This window comes from Arachis hypogaea, chromosome 17 (assembly GCF_003086295.3).
Source record: "Arachis hypogaea cultivar Tifrunner chromosome 17, arahy.Tifrunner.gnm2.J5K5, whole genome shotgun sequence".
Lineage (NCBI taxonomy): Eukaryota > Viridiplantae > Streptophyta > Magnoliopsida > Fabales > Fabaceae > Arachis > Arachis hypogaea.
In genome coordinates, this window is record NC_092052.1 from 27,570,446 (window position 1) to 27,591,641 (window position 21,196).

At 38.4% G+C, this 21,196-nt stretch overlaps 1 long non-coding RNA gene and 2 other non-coding genes across 3 annotated transcripts; 2 read left to right on the forward strand and 1 right to left on the reverse strand.

The window, feature by feature from the left end:
- Positions 1–306: 306 nt before the first annotated feature.
- LOC112766901 (uncharacterized) lies at positions 307–3,326 on the reverse strand. Its single transcript, XR_003184608.3, has 4 exons — positions 2,865–3,326; positions 2,545–2,764; positions 2,176–2,289; positions 307–628 (listed from the first exon to the last, which is right to left on the reverse strand). It is a non-coding gene; the product is annotated as an uncharacterized lncRNA (long non-coding RNA).
- A 7,229-nt stretch (positions 3,327–10,555) lies between these two features.
- On the forward strand, positions 10,556–10,663 carry LOC112767970 (small nucleolar RNA R71). Its single transcript, XR_003185410.1, has one exon. It is a non-coding gene; the product is annotated as a small nucleolar RNA R71 (small nucleolar RNA).
- A 4,198-nt stretch (positions 10,664–14,861) lies between these two features.
- On the forward strand, positions 14,862–14,969 carry LOC112768263 (small nucleolar RNA R71). The gene has a single exon (XR_003185699.1). It is a non-coding gene; the product is annotated as a small nucleolar RNA R71 (small nucleolar RNA).
- The last annotated feature ends 6,227 nt before the right edge of the window (positions 14,970–21,196 follow it).

The window sequence follows — 21,196 nt, forward strand, 5'->3', positions numbered from 1 at the left end:
CAAGTGTGATTTTCTGCGTATATTTGCGGTGCTCTTTAACTGCTACTATTTGACGCTGCGATTTTTTTGAAATATATTTGTGGCGGTTTTGAATCGCCACCACGTTTGACCCACTTAATTATTCAAAACTAATTCCAGCAGTCAGAAACCACTGCTATTTATTATTGGTATTTTTTTAAAATATAATATTTTAATTTTTTTTCCTTTAATTATCATAGGGATAATTTTTTTAGGAATATTTTTTAATTTTATAAATCTTATTAGTTTTCTCTAGAAATCTAAATTAAGGCCGAAAATCCATGAATATTTAACTGCGAAAGAAGCTAACATATTTATATTAGTATCAATAAAGTATTTTACTAGATAACAAAGCTGCATAGTCAACTAAACATATACTTTAAATAAAAGGTCAGACGACTCCTAATTTCTATTTTTCGTCATGTCTATCCAAAGAATTTATCCGTGCAGCGATGTCTGGTGGCAGCTCCTCACTTTGCCGTTGAATCAGATAAGTTAGCACATTCTCTATTGCCTGCCTCTTCATCTTCTCTGCTGCTATTGGGCAAGAGAATCATTTTCAGACAATATTCTCGTGGATTCATCACGCTGTTCAATCTGATATTTTAACCTGCAAACGTAAATAAGCATACATAATCACACTAGGCATAGAGCATACTCAACACATCTTTATACACCAATCCAACATGTTACAACATAAAGAATTAAAAAAAACACCCCAAAATAGAATTCTAGTTAAATCTATTTATAAATCTTACAGAACACTAACGAAGTATAAACACCAGTTATTTTCTAATTTATACACTCTTATTCTATTAGTCCTATATGACTTCCTTCCTGTGCAAGATGTATATAGAGATCCAAAATAAGAAAAGGTGTTCGAAGATCCTTAATTTGTATTACGAGAAGAAAATGAAATTAAATGGTGTTCAATTTATATACGTGGCAACTAAATAAGAAAAGAAGTGAACTCAAATGTTCCATTGAAAAGTAATATATAGAATTGGCTCATCCTTGGTTTTTTTAATTGCAACCTTTTCTCCTGTGTGAGAATCATATGCAGAACAAATAACACCATAACTTCTTTTACCAATTACTTCTTCTATTCTGTATTTGCTCCCTTCACCATATTCAATAAAGAAGTCTACTTACACAGATGACTTGATTAAAATAAAACAAACACTATCTAGTAAAGATCGTAAGAAAAACCAAATGCTTTGCTAAGAGTTAAACATTCCGCAAGATGCATGCATGTTGTATTCTTAAACATGAGGTATTCTAGTCCAAATACTTATATCATAAATTTGCAAGAACTTTGAGGTTTGGGCCTATTCATAAATATCAAAGGTTCTAGTAGCTCCAAATTCTCAGAGTTATATCCACATTTCATGTGGTAAATTTACACAATGATTTATATTACCATCCAGGGTATGTTAAACTTGATCACTCTTTAGCAAAAATGGAGGTGGTCGAATACTTCGGCTTCTTTAACTCTAATATCATTGTATTTTACTTACATAATATGATTAAAACTTGGATAATAGAAATTTGTTATCAGTGATTTAGCATATTAAAATGAAGATTTAAATATTTCCAAAAAAAGGCATAGAAAATCCATTGCAATAATCTAAATACAGCACAAGAACTAAAATAGCACTCTACAACATGTTAAATTATGTGGAAAAGAAACTTTCTGTAAAACCTTTCATAAACCAACTAAGGTATTTAGCATATGGCAGGAAGCATAAATATTTGCAAGACCAGTTATTATTTATTAACCACACATAAGCCCCATATCCAGCACACAACTAAAACAGTAAAAATAGAATACTAGATTGTATAAAAGAACAAAATTTCAATTACCAAAAGAGTATAAATTCATACATAGGCAATAGATACATTCACAACTCACTACACATATCATTCCCTACCCCTCAACATCCACTAAATTCCTCCCGAAAAAATACAAAACACCAATCCAAAACATATTAAGATGCATACATGTAAATCTAAATTATTATTAACATATAGTAATACTATTTTCATAAATTAATCAACAATGCATAACATCTTTAGTATGAATCCAAATTGGAGAAAGCTGATTCTACCCCAAATTGAAATAGGTAAAGACGGCAACAACAAATAATATACACATACCAGATAGGAAAGACCCAGAATGGAGGTGCAGCGCGTTGCGGCGACAACTCTTCACAGCGGTATCGGTGCGTCTTGTAGGCCTTTCCTTCGCTTCACTCCTTTTTGTCCTGTGTTCTTGGCAAGAACGAAAACAAACCCCAAAAAATTGAAACTAAATCAAGAAGAAAAAGCATGATGTGAACCAAATTGAAATCTGAAATGAAAATTTTTTTTCCCAAATTGAAAGGGGGATTTTTTAGACAAACCAAACAAACCAAACACATTAACTAAAATCGAAACCGAACCAAGAAAAAGATTAGTGGGAACCAATTTGAATTCTGAAACCAAAAAGAAAATACAACAAAATTGAAGGAGGAATTTTTTACATACCAATAATCTGAACCAAGAAGCTAAGCATAACTAATAATAGAACCAGAGGAAGAAGGGAGCAAATCGGCGATGGACCCACTGGCAAGGGGAAGCACAATGCAGCCGGTACTGACGGGTAGAGGGGAACGTCAGCAATGATTCTAGTGTGGAGGTGTGTTTCTTGCCTCTGCTCCTTTTCTGTTCGCACGAGGTAAAAACAAATCCCAAATCTGATTCTTGACTATATATACCCAATCAAGAAGAAAAACATCAATATAAGCTAAATTGAAAAGTGAAACCAAGAAGAAAACTCAACTAAATTGAAAGAGGGATTAGCAAACCTAATGAAGTGGTGTGCGTAATGATGGAGGAAGGGGAAGCGGCTCAGTGATGGATACAACAATGGGGATGACGAGACTATTGAAATTGACGGAGGGGAGTACCACGGCAGTAAGGATTCCAGAGAAGTGATTTGCGCCCTTACATAATTGACTTCGCGAGAAAAAGGAGAGGAGAACACTCTATATTAATGAAGCTCTTATGAAATTGATTTCCAGTGTTCATTAGATTGCTACCACAACCGCAACTAACTTGCCAATTTGCAGCAGTTATGTGAACGGCTGCCAATTTACTGCCGCCATCCTCCGCTTCTGTTGTAGTCGAAAATAAAATAAAGGAAAACTTATTGAAATAAGCATAGGGTAATTAAGGAGTTATGGACTTAATTATAAGAGTGTTCTGGACAAGAGAGAGCATAACCGATGAAGCAATTAACTCATAACCGACATCAAGAGATAACGGCTATGCCATCAAAGTCTATAATCATCGAATCTCAGCAATAATACGTAACAATAAGCACTGCAAAGTTAAAAGGGTAAAGCAACCAATAGGTAAGAACACAAAAGAAAGGCTTCCCCCACCTAATACATTACTGACTTTAACATCAGAGTGTCTTGCAAGTTGCCCACCCGACCTGGTTCTGTGCTGACGAAGTTGGGATCTCCAATCTCTACCCCTTTAGTTCGTAAATTCACTTCGACCATGAACATTTGGCGCCGTCTGTAGGGATCCCACTTTGGCAAGAATCATGGATGAATGGCAGATTCACTCTACAGTCAATTTAGAAACCCCAAACCCCATTAAAAAGCCAACAACAGGAAGATGGACACGAGACTAATGTCACACCAAGTCAAAAAGAAGTCCCTCCTGACTATGAAAATCGAGAACCCATTAACCCGGAAAATTGTCACCCAGAAACCCGTCATTTCGCTGGCCTTGGAGATGACTATCACCATGCCATTCAAGAAATGCGACATAGGGTGCAAGCATTGGAGCGCTATGGTGCACGAAATTGTGATCTCAGGCAACGGCGCTAAAAACTCTGTGCGCACGTCTTAATAAATTGTTTTTCATTCACAACTTCGATACAACTAACCAGCAAGTGCAATGGGTCGTCCAAGTAATAAACCTTACGTGAGTAAGAGTCGATCCCACGGAGATTGTTGGTATGAAGCAAGCTATGGTCATCTTGTAAATCTCAGTCAGGCGGATTCAAATGTGATTGGACTAGATAATTAGATAATTAAAAGATAAATAAAATAGGATAGAAATACTTATGTAAATCATTGGTGAGAATTTCAGATAAGCGCATAGAGATGCTTTCGTCCCTCTGAATCTCTGCTTTCCTGCTGTCTTCATCCAATCCCTCCTACTCCTTTCCATGGCTGGCTTTATGTAAGGACATCACCTTTGTCAATGGCTACTTTTTATCCTCTCTGGAAAATGGTCCGATGCGCTGTCACTGCATGGCTAATCGTCTGGAGGCATCACCCTTGTCAATGGCTGCATCCCATTCTCTTGTGAAAATGGTCCAAATGCTCTGTCACAGCACGGCTAATCATCTGAGGTTCTCGATCATGCTGGAATAGGATTCACCCTCCTTTTGCGTCTGTCACTACGCCCAGCAATCGCGAGTTTGAAGTTCGTCACAGTCATTCAATCCCAGAGTCCTACTCGGAATACCACAGACAAGGTTTAGACTTTCCGGACTCTCATGAATGCCGCCATCAATCTAGCTTATACCACGAAGACACTAATAACTCGGACTCGGTCCCCTATATTAGATATCCAAGAGATACTCATTCAATCGAAGGTAGAACGGAAGTGGTTGTCAGGCACGCGTTCATAGGGAATGATGATGATTGTCACGTTCATCACATTCATGTTGAAGTGTGAATGAATGTCTTAGAAGCGGAATAAGATGAATTGAATAGAAAATAGTAGTACTTTGCATTAATCTTTGAGGAACAGCAGAGCTCCACACCTTAATCTATGGAGTGCAGAAACTCTACCGTTTGAAAATACATAAGTGATAATAGGGTAAGCATGGCCGAGTGGCCAGCCTCCCATGGAGGTCTAGAGATCTCAAAATGATCAAAAGATGTTCCAAAGATGTTCAAAGATGTCTAATACAATAGTAAGAAGTCCTATTTATAATAAACTAGCTACTAGGGTTTACAGAAGTAAGTACTTGATGCATAAATTCACTTATGGGGCCCACTTGGTGTGTGCTTGGGCTGAGCTTGAATGTTACACGTGCAGAGGCTCTTTCTGGAGTTGAACGCCAGGTTGTAACGTGTTTCTGGCGTTCAACTCTGGTTTGTGACGTGTTTCTGGCGTTTAACTCTAGACAGCAGCGTAGAACTGACGTTCAACGCCCTTTTACGTCATCTAAACTCGGCCAAAGTATGGACTATTATATATTGCTGGAAAGCCCTGAATGTCTACTTTCCAACGCAATTGAAAGCGTGCCATTTTAAGTTCTGTAGCTCTAGAAAATCCACTTTGAGTTCAGGGAGGTCAGAATCCAACAGCATCAGCAGTCCTTCTTCAACCTCTGAATCTGATTTTTGCTCAAGTCCCTCAATTTCAGCCAGAAAATACCTGAAATCACAGAAAAACACACAAACTCATAGTAAAGTCCAGAAATATGAATTTATCATAAAAACTAATGAAAACATCCCTAAAAGTAACTAGATTCTACTAAACATACTAAAAACAATGCCAAAAAGCGTATAAATTATCCGCTCATCACAACACCAAACTTAAATTGTTGCTTGTCCCCAAGCAACTGAAAATCAAATGGGATAAAAAGAAGAGAATATACTATAAATTCCAAACTATCAATGAAACATAGCTCCAATTAAATGAGCGGGACTTGTAGCTTTTTGCCTCTTGAATAGTTTTGGCATCTCACTTTATCCATTGAAGTTCAGAATGATTGGTATCTATAGGAACTCAGAGTTCAGATAGTGTTATTGATTCTCCTAGTTCAGTATGATGATTCTTGAATACATCTATTTTATGAGTCTTGGCCGTGGCCCTAAGCACTTTGTTTTCCAGTATTACCACCGGATACATAAATGCCACAGACACATAACTGGGTGAACCTTTTCAAATTGTGACTCAGCTTTGCTAAAGTCCCCAATTAGAGGTGTCCAGGGTTCTTAAGCACACTCTTTTTTTTGCTTTGGACCTTGACTTTAACCGCTCAGTCTCAAGTTTTCACTTGACACCTTCACGCCACAAGCACATGGTTAGGGACAGCTTGGTTTAGCCGCTTAGGCTAGGATTTTATTCCTTTAGGCCCTCTTATCCACTGATGCTCAAAGCCTTGGGATCCTTTTTATTACCCTTGCCTTTTAGTTTTAAGGGTTATTGGCTTTTTGCTCTTGCCTCTTGGTTTTAAGAGCTTTTGGCTTTTTCTGCTTCCTTTTGCTCTCTTTTTTTTTTTCGCTATTTTTTTTTCTGCAAGCTTTGTTCTTTGCTGCTTTTTCTTGCTTCAAGAATCATTTTTATGATTTTTCAGATTATCAAATAACATGTCTCCTTGTCATCATTCTTTCAAGAGCCAACATATTTAACATTCTTAAACAACAACTTCAAAGGACATATGCACTGTTCAAGCATTCATTCAGAAAACAAGAAGCATTGTCACCACATCAATATAATTAAACTAAGTTCAAGGATAAATTCGAAACTCATGTACTTCTTGTTCTTTTGAATTAAAACATTTTTCATTTAAGAAAGGTGATGGATTCATAGGACATTCATAACTTTAAGACATAGTTACTAACTACTAATGATCATGTAATAAGACACAAACATGGATAAGCACTTAGCATATAGAAAACGAAAAATAGAGAATGCAAGAACAAGGAATGAGTCCACCTTAGTGATGGTGGCGTTTCCTTCTTGAGGAACCAATGATGTCCTTGAGCTCTTCTATGTCTCTTCCTTGTCCTTGTTGCTCCTCCCTCATTGCTTTTTGATCTTCTCTAATTTCATGAAGGATGATGGAGTGCTCTTTATGTTCCACCCTTAGTTGTCCCATGTTGGAACTTAGTTCTCCTAGGGAGGTGTTGATTTGCTCCAATAGTTTTGTGGAGGAAAATGCATTTGAGGCATCTCCGGGATCTCATGGTGATGAGCTTCATGCGTCTCTTGAGATCCATGAATGGGCTCCCTTGCTTGCTCCATCCTTTTCTTAGTGATGGGCTTCTTTTCCTTAATGGGAATGTCTCCTTCTATGAAAGCTCCAGCTGAGTAACATAGATGGCAAATAAGATGAGGAAAAGCTAGCCTTGCCCCAGGGGAGGGCTTTTCGGCTATTTTGTAGAGTTCAAGGGAGATGACTTCATGAACTTCTACTTCCTCTCCAATCATGATGCTATGAATCATGATGGCCCGATCCACAGTAACTTCAGATCGGTTGCTAGTGGGGATGATGGAGCGTTGGATGAACTCCAACCATCCTCTAGCCACAGGCTTGAGGTCCAGTCTTCTTAGTTGAACCGGCTTGCCTTTGGAGTCAATCTTCCATTGAGCTCCTTCCACACATATGTCCATAAGGACTTGGTCCAACCTTTGATTAAAGTTGACCCTTCTAGTGTAGGGGCGTGCATCTCCTTGCATCATAGGCAAGTTAAACGCCAACCTCACATTTTCCGGACTAAAATCTAAGTATTTCCCCCGAACCATTGTAATATAATTCTTTGGGTTTGGGTTCTTACTTTGATCATGGTTCTTAGTGATCCATGCATTGGCATAGAACTCTTGAACCATTAGGATGCCGAATTGTTGGACGGGGTTTGTTAGAACTTCCCAACCTCTTCTTTGGATTTCATGTCGGATCTCCGGATACTCATTTCTCTTGAGTTTGAAAGGGACCTCAGGGATCACCTTCTTCTTGACCACAACATCATAGAAGTGGTCTTGATGAGCTTTGGAGATGAATCTTTCCATCTCCCATGACTCAGAGGTGGAAACCTTTGTCTTCCCTTTCCCTTTTCTAGAGGATTCTCCGGTCTTGGGTGCCATCAATGGTAATGGAAAAAAAAACAAAAAGCTTATGCTTTTACCATACCAAACTTAGAATGTTGGTCGCCCTCGAGCAAGAGAAGAAAGAATAATAGAAGAAGAAGAAGAAAATATGGGGAAGAGGGAGGGGGTGGGAGGTGTAGTCGGCCAAGAAGGGAAGAGAGTGTTGTGTGAAAATGAGGAAGAATGGAGGGCTATATATAGGGAAGGGAGGGGGGTAAGGTTCGGCCATATAGGGTGGGTTTGTGTGGGAAATTAATTTTGAATTTTGAAGGTAGGTGGGGTTTATGAGGTAGGTTTATGGGGAAGAGTGGATGGATGTGAGTGGTGAAGTGGTGATAGGAAAGAGAGATTGAGGTGATTGGTGAAGAGTGTGTATGGGATTGTGTGAAAGAGGGGTGAGAAGAAGTGAGTGGAGGTAGGTGGGGATCCTGTGGGGTCCACAGATCCTGAGGTGATCCTGTGGGGTCCACAGATCCTGAGGTGTTCAAGGATTTACAACCTTGCACCAAATTAGGCATGCAAAATGCCCTTGCACACAACTCTGGGCGTTCAGCGCCAGATTGGTGCTTGTTCTGGGCGTTGAACGCCCATTTGTTGCCCATTTCTAGCGTTGAACGCCAGAACCATGCTTGTTCTGGGCGTTCAGCGCCAGCTCTTCTCCAGGGTGCAATTCTGGCGTTCAAACGCCCAGATGCTGCCCATTTTGGGCGTTCAGTGCCAGAACCATGCTCTGTTCTGGCGTTGAACGCCAACCAGATGCTTCTTACTGGCGTTTAAACGCCAGTAAGGCCTTCCTCCAGGGTGTGATTTTTCTTCTGCTGTTTTTGATTCCGTTTTCAATTTTTATATTTATTTTGTGACTCCACATGATCATGAACCTAATAAAACATGAAAAACAATGAAAATAAAAATTAGATAAATAAAAATTGGGTTACCTCCCAACAAGCGCTTCTTTAATGTCAATAACTTGACAGTGGGCTCTCATGGAGCCTCACAGATGTTCAAAGCATTGTTGAGACTCCCCAACACCAAACTTAGAGTTTGGATATGGGAGTTCAACACCAAACTTAGAGTTTGACTGTAGGGGCTCTGGTTGACTCTGTTTTGAGAGAGGCTTATTGTGCCTCTTCTCCATATTTATAGAAGGATAACCTTGAGTTGTAAACACAAGGGAGTCCTCATTCAATTGAAGGACTAATTCACCTTTGTCAACATCAATCACAGCTCTTGCTGTGGCTAGGAAGGGTCTTCCAAGGATGATGAATTCATCCTCATCCTTCCCAGTATCTAGGACTATGAAATCAGCAGGGATGTAAAGGCCTTCAACCTTTACTAACACGTCCTCTACTTGTCCATAAGCCTGTTTTCTTGAATTGTCTGCCATCTCTAATGAGATTTTAGCAGCTTGCACCCCATAGATTCCCAGTTTCTCTATTACAGAGAGGGGCATGAGGTTTATCCCTGAACCAAGGTCACACAGAGTCTTTTCAAAGATCATGTTGCCTATGGTACAAGGTATTACGAACTTTCCAGGATCCTATTTCTTCTGAGGCAATGTCAGTTGATCCAGATCACTTAGTTCATTGGTGAACAAGGGAGGTTCATCTTCCCAAGTCTCAATACCAAATAATTTGGCATTCAGCTTCATGATTGCACCAAGGTACTTGGTGACTTGCTCTTCAGTAACATCCTCATTCTCTTCAGAAGAGGAATACTCATCAGAGCTTATGAAGGGCGTAAGGAGGTTCAATGGAATCTTTATGGTCTCTAGATGAGCCTCAGATTCCTTTGGTTCTTCAGAGGAAAACTCCTTATTGATCACTAGACGTCCCAGGAGGTCTTCCTTTTTGGGATTCACGTCCTCTCCTTCCCTTACAGGTTCGGCCATGGTGATCAATTCAATGGCCTTGCACTCTCCTTTTGGATTTTCTTCTGTATTGCTTGGGAGAGTACTAGGAGAGATTTCAGTGATCCTTTTACTCAGCTGGCCCACTTGTGCTTCTAAATTTCTAATGGAGGACCTTGTTTCATTCATGATACTCACAGTGGCCTTAGATAGATCAGAGACTAAGTTTGCCAAATTAGAAGTATTTTGTTCAGAGTTCTCTGTCTGTTGCTGAGTGGATGATGGAAAAGGTTTACTACTGTTAAACCTATTTTTTCCACCATTATTAAAGCCTTGTTGAGGCCTTTGTTGATCATTCCATGAGAGATTTGGGTGATTTCTCCATGATGAGTTATAGGTGTTTCCATAAGGTTCACCTAAGTAATTTACCTCTGCTATTGCAGGGTTCTCAGGATCATAGGCTTCTTCTTCAGAAGGCGCCTCTTGAGTACTGTTGGATGCAGCTTGCATTCCATTCAGACTCTGAGAAATCATATTGACTTGCTGAGTCAATATTTTGTTCTGAGCCAATATGGCATTCAGAGTATCAATTTCAAGAACTCCCTTCTTCTGAGGTGTCCCATTACTCACAGGATTCCTCTCAGAAGTGTACATGAACTGGTTATTAGCAACCATGTCAATGAGTTCTTGAGCTTCTGCAGGCGTCTTCTTTAGGTGAATCGATCCACCTGCAGAAGTATCCAATGACATCTTAGCTAATTCAGACAGACCATCATAGAATATATCCAGGATGGTCCATTCTGAAAGCATGTCAGAAGGACACTTTTTGGTCTGTCCTTTGTATCTCTCCCAAGCTTCATAGAGGGATTCACCTTCTTTCTGTCTGAAGGTTTGAACATCCACTCTAAGCTTACTCAGCTTTTGAGGAGGAAAGAACTTGGCTAAGAAAGCCTTGACCAGCTTATCCCAAGAGTTCAGGCTATCCTTAGGTTGAGAGTCCAACCATACTCTAGCTCTGTCTCTTACAGAAAAAGGGAAAAGCATGAGCCTGTAGACTTCAGGATCTACTCCATTAGTCTTAACAGTATCACATATCTGCAAGAATTCAGTTAAGAACTGAAAAGGATCTTCAGATGAAAGTCCATGAAACTTGCAGTTTTGCTGCATCAGAGAAACTAGCTGAGGTTTCAGCTCAAAATTGTTTGCTCCAATGGTAGGGATGGAGATGCTTCTTCCATGTAAATTGGAATTAGGTGCAGTAAAGTCACCAAGCATCCTCCTTGCATTATTATTATTTTCGGCTGCCATCTCCTCTTCCTGTTCGAAAATTTCTGACAGGTGCTTGCTGGATAGTTGTAATTTAGCTTCTCTTAGTTTCCTTTTCAGAGTCTTTTCAGGTTCTGGATCTGCTTCAACAAGAATATTTTTGTCCTTGCTCCTGCTCATATGAAAAAGAGGGGACAGAAAAATAATAATAATAGAGATCCTTTTTGCCTAGGCATAGAGGTTCCCTTAGGTGAGTGAGGAAGAGATGTTAGTAGATGAATAATTAAATAGAATGAGATGAGAGAGAAAGAGGATTTTCGAAAATAATTTTTGAAAAAGTGTTAGTAATTTTCGAAAATTGTTTTTGAAAAAGGTTAGTAATTTTCGAGAATTAAAATAAAAAATTAAAATAATTAGTTAATTAAAAAGAAATTTTGAAAAAGAGGGAAGATATTTTCGAAAATTAGAGAGAGAGTTAGTTGGGTAGTTTTGAAAAAGATGAGAAACAAACAAAAAGTTAGTTAGTTAGTTGAAACAAATTTGAAAATCAATTTTGAAAAGATAAGAAGATAAGAAGTTAGAAAGGATATTTTAAAATCAAATTTTGAAAAAGATAAGATAAAGAGATATTTTTGAAAAGATATGATTGAAATTAGTTTTGAAAAAGATTTGATTTTTAAAATCACAATTAATGACTTGATTCACAAGAATTCACAAAATTTGATTCTAGAACTTAAAGTTTGAATCTTTCTTAACAAGTAAGTAACAAACTTGAAATTTTTGAATCAAAACATTAATTGATGATGTTATTTTCGAAAATTAGGAGATAAAGATAAGAAAAAGATTTTTGAAAAATATTTTTAAAATTTTTGAAAATAAATAAGAAAAATGAAAAAGATTTGATTTTTGAAAAAGATTTTGAAAAAGATAAGATTTTTGAATTGAAAATTTGATTTGACTCATAAAAACAACTAGATTTTAAAAAATTTTGAAAAAGTCAACTCAAATTTTCGAAATTTATGAGTGAAAAAGGGAAAGATATTTTTTTGATTTTTGAATTTTTAATGATGAGAGGGAAAAACATGAAAATGATGCAATGCATGAAAATTTTTAGATCAAAACAATGAATGCATGCAAGAATGCTATGAATGTCAAGATGAACACCAAGAACACTATGAAGATCATGATGAACATCAAGAACATATTTTTTGAAAAATTTTTAATGCAAAGAAAACATGCAAGACACCAAACTTAGAAATCTTTCATGTTCAGATACTATGAATGCAAAAATGCACATAAAAAACAAGAAAAGATGCCAAACAAGAAAACATCAAGATCAAACAAGAAGACTTACCAAGAACAACTTGAAGATCATGAAGAACACTATGAATGCATGAATTTTCGAAAAATGCAAGATGAGTATGCAATTGACACCAAACTTTCAACTTGACTCAAGACTCAAACAAGAAACACAAAATATTTATTTATTTTTTTTATTTTTATGATTTTATGAATTTTTTTTTGTATTTTCTTTTAATTTTTCGAAAATCATTTTGAAAAAGAAAAATAAGGATTCCAAAATTTTTAATATGAATTCCAGGAATCTTATGCTCTTTAGTCTAAAGCTCCAATCAAAGGGTCACGCATGGCTTAATAGCCAGCCAAGCTTTAGTATGTAACTCAGACATGACACGCCTGACATTCCCTACCCAGAAGAGTTAGACATGGCTTTACAGCCAGCCAGGCTTCAACATGCTTCATGAAACAGTAGAATTCATTCTTAAAAATTCTGAAGAAAAATATTTTTTTGAAAGATTTTTTTTGAAAATTTTTTGAAAATAAAACAAAAAGAAAATTACCTAATCTGAGCAACAAGATGAACCGTCAGTTGTCCAAACTCGAACAATCCCCGGCAACGGCGCCAAAAACTTGGTGCACGAAATTGTGATCTCAGGCAACGGTGCTAAAAACTCTATGCGCACGTCTTAATAAATTGTTTTTCATTCACAACTTTGATACAACTAACCAGCAAGTGCACTGGGTCGTCCAAGTAATAAACCTTACGTGAGTAAGGGTCGATCCCATGGAGATTCTTGGTATGAAGCAAGCTATGGTCATCTTGTAAATCTCAGTCAGGCAGATTCAAATGTGATTGGATTAGATAATTAGATAATTAAAAGATAAATAAAATAGGATAGAAATACATATGTAAATCATTGGTGAGAATTTCAGATAAGCGCATAGAGATGCTTTCGTCCCTCTGAATCTCTGCTTTCCTGCTGTCTTCATCCAATCCCTCCTACTCCTTTCCATGGCTGGCTTTATGTAAGGACATCACCTTTGTCAATGGCTACTTTTTATCCTCTCTGGAAAATGGTCCGATGCGCTGTCACTGCATGGCTAATCGTCTGGAGGCATCACCCTTGTCAATGGCTGCGTCCCATCCTCTTGTGAAAATGGTCCAAATGCTCTGTCACAGCACGGCTAATCATCTGAGGTTCTCGATCATGCTGGAATAGGATTCACCCTCCTTTTGCGTCTGTCACTACGCCCAGCACTCGTGAGTTTGAAGTTCGTCACAGTCATTCAATCCCAGAGTCCTACTCGGAATACCACAGACAAGGTTTAGACTTTCCGGACTCTCATGAATGCCGCCATCAATCTAGCTTATACCACGAAGATTCTGATTAAGAGATCCAAGAGATACTCATTCAATCTAAGGTAGAACGGAAGTGGTTGTCAGGCACGCGTTCATAGGGAATGATGATGATTGTCACGTTCATCACATTCATGTTGAAGTGTGAATGAATATCTTAGAAGCGGAATAAGTTGAGTTGGATAGAAAAACAGTAGTACTTTGCATTAATCTTTGAGGAACAGCAGAGCTCCACACCTTAATTTATGGAGTGTAGAAACTCTACCGTTAAAAATACATAAGTGAAAGGTCCAGGCATGGCCGAATGGCCAGCCCCCAAAACGAGATCACAGGATCAAAAATACAATCCAGGATCTTCCAAAGATGTCTAATACAATAGTAAAAAGTTCTATTTATAATAAACTAGCTACTAGGGTTTACAGAAGTAAGTAATTGATGCATAAATCCACTTCCGGGGCCCACTTGGTGTGTGCTTGGGCTGAGCTTGAATGTTACACGTGCAGAGGCTCTTTTTGGAGTTGAACGCCAGGTTGTAACGTGTTTCTGGCGTTCAACTCTGGTTTGTGACGTGTTTCTGGCGTTTAACTCCAGACAGCAGCGTAGAACTGGCGTTCAACGCCCATTTGCGTCATCTAAACTCGGCCAAAGTGTGGACTATTATATATTTCTGGAAAGCCCTGGATGTCTACTTTCCAACGCAATTGAAAGCGCGCCATTTTGAGTTTTGTAGCTCCAGAAATTTCATTTTGAGTACAGGGAGGTCAGAATCCAACAACATCAGCAGTCCTTCTTCAACCTCTGAATCTGATTTTTGCTCAAGTCCCTCAATTTCAGCCAGAAAGTACCTGAAATCACAGAAAAACACACAAACTCATAGTAAAGTCCAGAAATGTGAATTTAGCATAAAAACTAATGAAAATATCCCTAAAAGTAACTAGATTCTACTAAAAACATACTAAAAACAATGCCAAAAAGCGTATAAATTATCTGCTCATCAGGCGTCCCATTACTCACAGGATTTCTTTCAGAAGTGTACATGAACTGGTTATTTGCAACCATGTCAATGAGTTCCTGAGCTTCTGCAGGCGTTTTCTTTAGGTGAATAGATCCACCTGCAGAATGGTCCAGTGACATCTTTGATAACTCAGACAGACCATCATAGAATATATCCAGGATGGTCCATTCTGAAAGCATGTCAGAAGGACACTTTTTAGTCAGTTACTTGTATCTCTCCCAAGCTTCATTGAGGGATTCACCTTCTTTTTGTCTGAAGGTTTGAACATCCACTCTAAGCTTACTAAGGTTTTGAGGAGGAAAGAACTTGGCTAAGAAAGTCGTGACTAGCTTATCCCAAGAGTTCAGGCTATCCTTAGGTTGAGAGTCCAACCATATTCTTGCTCTGTCTCTTACAGCAAACGGGAAAAGCATAAGCCTGTAGACCTTGGAGTCAACCCCATTGGTCTTAACAGTATCACAGATCTCCAAGAATTCAGTTAAGAACTGAAAAGGATCTTCAGATGGAAGTCCATGAAACTTGCAGTTCTATTGTATCAGAGAAACTAATTGAGGCTTTAGCTCAAAATTGTTTGCTCCAACGGCAGGGATTGAGATGCTTCTTCCATGTAAGTTGGAATTTGGTGCAGTAAAGTCACCAAGCATCTTCCGTGAATTGTTATTATTTTCGACCATGTCTCCTTTTTTTTCGAAATTTTCAGTCAGATTTTCTCCAGAGAGTTGTGCTTTAGCTTCCCTTAGCTTCCTCTTTAGAGTTCTTTCAGGTTCCGGATCAGCTTCAACAAGAATGTTCTTATCCTTGTTCCTGCTCATATGAAAAAAAAGAGAACAAAAGAAAATATGGAATCCTCTATGTCACAGTATAGAGATTCCTTATGTAAGTATAAAAAGAGAAGAGTAGCAAAAGAAAAAGATAAGAATCCAAACACAGGGGAGAGGAATGGGTTCGAATTCTTGAGTGAAAGAGAGATGTTAGTAGATAAATAAATAAATAGAAGGGGATGAGAGAGGGAATTTTTGAAAATAATTGAAAAAAAAAGAAAATTATTTTTGTTTTTAATTTAAAATTAAAATTAAGATTCGAAAAAAAAAGAAAAATGAAATTAAATCAAAAGTTAAAACAATTTGTTAAAAAGGAATTTTGAAAAAAAAGGAAGGTGATTTTCGAAAATTAGGATGAAGCTGCGAATGAGCACATCCAGTATGAGTCAGAACACTCACTTGAAAGTAAAAAAAAGGTAAGCAAACCCCAATCCTGAAAAACAGGGTCTCATACATCCATAACCAGTCCGGAACAGTACCATCATGCTCATTTATGTGGCACAAATGGTCCCTGGACCTCGATATAGAGAAAACATATAAATTAGGGTAAAGTATACTTTTTGTCCTTGAAGTTTGACAAAAGTTTTAAAAATACCCTTAAGTTTTATTTTGTTTCAATTTTGTCCCAGAAGTTTTATGCATAAGAACAACCCTTAACACAAGCAAATAAGGCATAATTTTTATGCATTATTGTTAGATTGGTCTTAAATTACTAATGTCAGAATCAAAATTTTGCTAAACTTTTCTAATCTTTGCTAAACTTTTGCTGTAAATTACTAATGTCAGAATAAAAATGATTTTGAGCCTCTCATAGATTGTCAAGCTCTTCTTGTGTAATTGTGGAGGGAGTAGTTTTAATCTTCTCGGACACCCACGGTAGATGTCCACCTCAAGCTCGCTGTTTGGTGCACGAAATCGTGATCGTTCATTCTTTGGTAACGGCGCTAAAAACTTAATACGCACGTTCATAATTTTAGTTCTTTTTCACAATTTCGATACAACTAACCAGCAAGTGCACTGGGTCGTCCAAGTAATAAACCTTACGTGAGTAAGGGTCGATCCCACGGAGATTGTCGGCTTGAAGCAAGCTATGGTCACCTTGTAAATCTCAGTTAGGCGGATTCAAATGGTTATGGTGAATTGATAATAAAAACATAAATAAAATATAAACTGGGATAAAGATACTTATGTAATTCATTGGTGAGAATTTCAGATAAGCGTATAGAGATGCTTTCGTTCCTCTGAACCTCTGCTTTCCTACTGTCTTCATCCAATCATTCCTAGTCCCTTCCATGGCAAGCTTTCTGTAGGGCATCACCGTTGTCAATGGCTACATCCCATCCTCTCTGTGAAAATGGTCCTATGCGCTGTCACTGTATGTCAATCATCTGTCGGTTCTCGATCATACTGGAATAGGATTTACTGTCCTTTTGCGTCTGTCACTACGCCCAGCACTCGCGAGTTTAAAGCTCGTCACAGCCATCCCTTCCCAGATCCTACTCGGAATACCACAGACAAGGTTTAGACTTTCTGGATCTCAAGAATGGCCATCCATGGGTTCTAACTTATACCACGAAGATTCTAATATCTCGGACTCGGTCCTCTGTATTAGATATCCAAGAGATACTCATTCTAGCTTGTTTGCATGTAGAACGGAAGTGTTTGTCAGGCACGCGTTCATAGGTGAGAATGATGATGAGCGTCACATAATCATCACATTCATCATGTTCTTGGGTGCGAATGGATATCTTAGAGAAGGAATAAGCTTGAATTGAATAGAAAAATAGTAGTACTTTGTATTAATTCATGAGGAACAGCAGAGCTCCACACCTTAATCTATGGAGTGTAGAAACTCTACCGTTGAAAATACATAAGTGATAAGGTTCAGGCATGGCCGAATGGCCAGCCCCCAAAATGTGATCAAAGGATCAAAAGATAATCCAAAGATGTAAATACAATAGTAAAAAGTCCTATTTATGCTAAACTAGTTACTAGGGTTTACAGAAATGAGTAAATGATGCAAAAATGCACTTTCGGGGCCCACTTGGTGTGTGCTTGGGCTGAGCATTGAGCTTTACACGTGTAGAGGCTTTTCTTGGAGTTGAACGCCAGTTTGTAACCTATTTCTGGCGTTTAACTCCACTTTGCAACCTGTTTCTGGCGTTTAACTCTAGAATGCAGCATGGAACTGGCGTTCAACGCCAGTTTGCATCATCTAAACTCGAGTAAAGTATAAACTATTATATATTACTGGAAAGCCCTGGATGTCTACTTTGCAACGCAATTAAGAGCGTACCATTTAGAGTTTTGTAGCTCCAGAAAATCCACTTTGAGTGCAGGGAGGTCAGAATCTAACAGCATCTGCAGTCCTTCTTCAACCGCTGAATCTGATTTTTGCTCAAGTCCCTCAATTTCAGCCAGAAAATACCTGAAATCACAGAAAAACACACAAACTCATAGTAAAGTCCAGAAATGTGAATTTTAATTAAAAACTAATAAAAATATACTAAAAACTAACTAAATCATACTAAAAACTATGTAAAAACAATGCCAAAAAGCGTATAAATTATCTGCTCATCACAACACTAAACTTAAATTGTTGCTTGTCCCCAAGCAACTAAAAATCAAATAGGATAAAAAGAAGAGAATATACTATAAATTCCAAAATATCAATGAAACTTAGCTCCAATCAGATGAGCGGGACTTGTAGCTTTTTGCCTCTTGAATAGTTTTGGCATCTCGCTTTATCCATTGAGGTTCAGAATGATTGGCATCTATAGGAACTCAGAGTTCAGATAGTGTTATTGATTCTCCTAGTTCAGTATGTTGATTCTTGAACACAGCTACTTTATGAGTCTTGGCCGTGGCCCTAAGCACTTTGTTTTCCAGTATTACCACCAGATACATAAATGCCACAGACACATAACTGGGTAAACCTTTTCAGATTGTGACTCAGCTTTGCTAGTCCCCAATTAGAGGTGTCCAGGGTTCTTAAGCACACTTTGTTTTTGCTTTGGACCTTGACTTTAACCGCTCAGTCTCAAGTTTTCACTTGACACCTTCACGCCACAAGCACATGGTTAGGGACAACTTGGTTTAGCTGCTTAGGCCAGGATTTTATTCCTTTAGGCCCTCCTATCCACTGATGCTCAAAGCCTTGGATCCTTTTTATTTACCCTTGCCTTTTTGTTTTAAGGGCTATTGGCTTTTTCACTCTTGCCTTTTGGTTTAAAGAGCTTTTGGCTTTTTCTGCTTGCTTTTTCTTTTTCTTTTTCTCCCCTTTTTTTTTTTGCATTTTTTTCTGCAAGCTTTTGTATTCACTGCTTTTTCTTGCTTCAAGAATCATTTTTATGATTTTTCAGTTTATCAAATAACATTTCTCCTTTTCATCATTCTTTCAAGAGCCAACATATTTAACATTCATAAACAACAACTTCAAAAGACATATGCACTGTTCAAGCATTCATTCAGAAAACAAAAAGTGTTGCCACCACATCAAAATAATTAAACTAGTTTCAAGGATAAATTCGAAACCATGTACTTCTTGTTCTTTTGTAATTAAAACATTTTTCATTCAAGAGAGGTGATGGATTCATATTCATAACTTTAAGGCATAGACACTTAGACACTAATAATCATGTAATAAGACGCAAATATAAATAAACATAAAGCTCAAAAATCGAAAAACAGAAAATAAATAGACAAGGAGATTAAGGAATGAGTCCACCTTAGTGAGGGTGGCGTCTTCCTCTTCTTGAAGAACCAATGGTGCTTTTGAGCTCCTCTATGTCTCTTCCTTGTCTTTCTTGCTCTTCCCTCATAGCTCTTTGATCTTCTCTAATTTCATGGAGGATGATGGAGTGCTCTTGGTGCTCCACCCTTAGTTTTCCCATGTTGGAACTTAATTCTCCTAGGGAGGTGTTGATTTGCTCTCAATAATTCTGTGAAGGAAAGTGCATCCCCTGAGGCATCTCAGGGATTTCATGGTGAGGAATTTCCTCATACTCTTGTTGAGATCCATGATCTCTTGTTTGCTCCATCCTTTTCTTAGTGATGGGCTTATTCTCTTCAATGAGGATGTCTCCCTCTATGTCAATTCCAGCCGAGTTGCAGAGGTGGCATATGAGGTGAGGAAAGGCTAACCTTGCCCAAGTGGAGGACTTGTCAACCACCTTGTAAAGTTCTTGAGGTATAATCTCATGAACTTCCACCTCCTCTCCAATCATGATACTATGGATCATGATGGCCCGGTCTATAGTAACTTCAGACCGGTTACTAGTAGAAATGATTGAGCATTGAATGAACTCTAGCCATCCCCTAGCCACTAGTTTGAGGTCATGCCTTCTTAGTTGAACCGGCTTGCCTCTTGAGTCAATTTTCCATTGAGCTCCTTCCTCACATATGTCTATGAAGACTTGGTCCAACATTTGATCAAAATTGACCCTTCTTGTGTAGGGGCGTGCGTTCTCTTCCATCATTGGCAAGTTGAACGCCAGCCTTACATTTTCTGGACTGAAATCTAAGTATTTCCCCCGAACCATGTTAAGCCAATGCTTTGGATTCGGGTTCACACTTTGATCATGGTTCCTAGTGATCCATGCGTTTGTATAGAACTCTTGAACCATTAGGATCCCGACTTGTTGAATGGGGTTGGTGAGAACTTCCCAACCTCTTCTTTGGATCTCAAGTCGGATCTCCGGATACTCATTCTTTTTGAGCTTGAAAGGAACCTCAGGGATCACTTTCTTCTTGGCCACAACTTCATAGAAGTGGTCTTGATGGACCTTTGAGATGAATCTCTCCATCTCTCATGACTCAGAGGTAGAAGCAATTGCCTTCCCTTTCCTATTTCTAGAGGTTTCTATGGTCTTAGGTGCCATAAATGGTTATGGATAACAAAAAGCAATGCTTTTTACCACACCAAACTTAAAATGTTTGCTCATCCCCGAGCAAAAGAAGAAAGAAAGAAGAAGGAGAAGAAGAGAAATAGAGGAGACGGAGAGAGAGGTTATTTCGGCCAAGGGGGAGAAGAGAGGTTTGTGTTGTGTGGAAATGAAGAAAGAATGAGGGTTTTATATAGGAGTGAGGGGAGGGTTAGGGTTCGGCCATTAGGGTTGGGTTTGGGAGGGAAAATAGTTTGAATTTTGAAGATAGGTGGGGGTTTTTTTGGGGAAGAGAGGATGGATGTGAGTGGTGAAGAGTGATTGAGTTGATTGGTGAAGGGTATTTGGGGAAGAGAGTTATGAATAGGTGTGAAGAGGAGAGAGAAGAAGATATGGGGATCTTGTAGGGTCCACAGATCCTGAGGGGATCCTGTGGAGTCCACAGATCAAGTGGGGTCAAGGACTTAACATCCCTGCTCCAATTAGGCGTGTAAAACGCCCTTGCTGTGCAATCCTAGCATTTAATGCCAGACTGCTGCCTGTTTCTGGCGTTAAACGCCCAAATGTAGCTTGTTTCTGGCGTTTAACGCCAGGTAGATGCTTGGTTCTGGCGTTAAACGCCAGCTTGGTGCTTGTTTCTGGCGTTAAACGCCAGACAGATGCTTGTTTCTGGCGTTTAACGCCAGCATGCCTCTCCTCCAGGGTGTGCTATTTTCAATGCTGTTTTTCATTCTATTTTTTGATTTTTCAGTAGTTTTTGTGACTCCACATGATCATCAACCTAATAAAACACGAAATAACAAA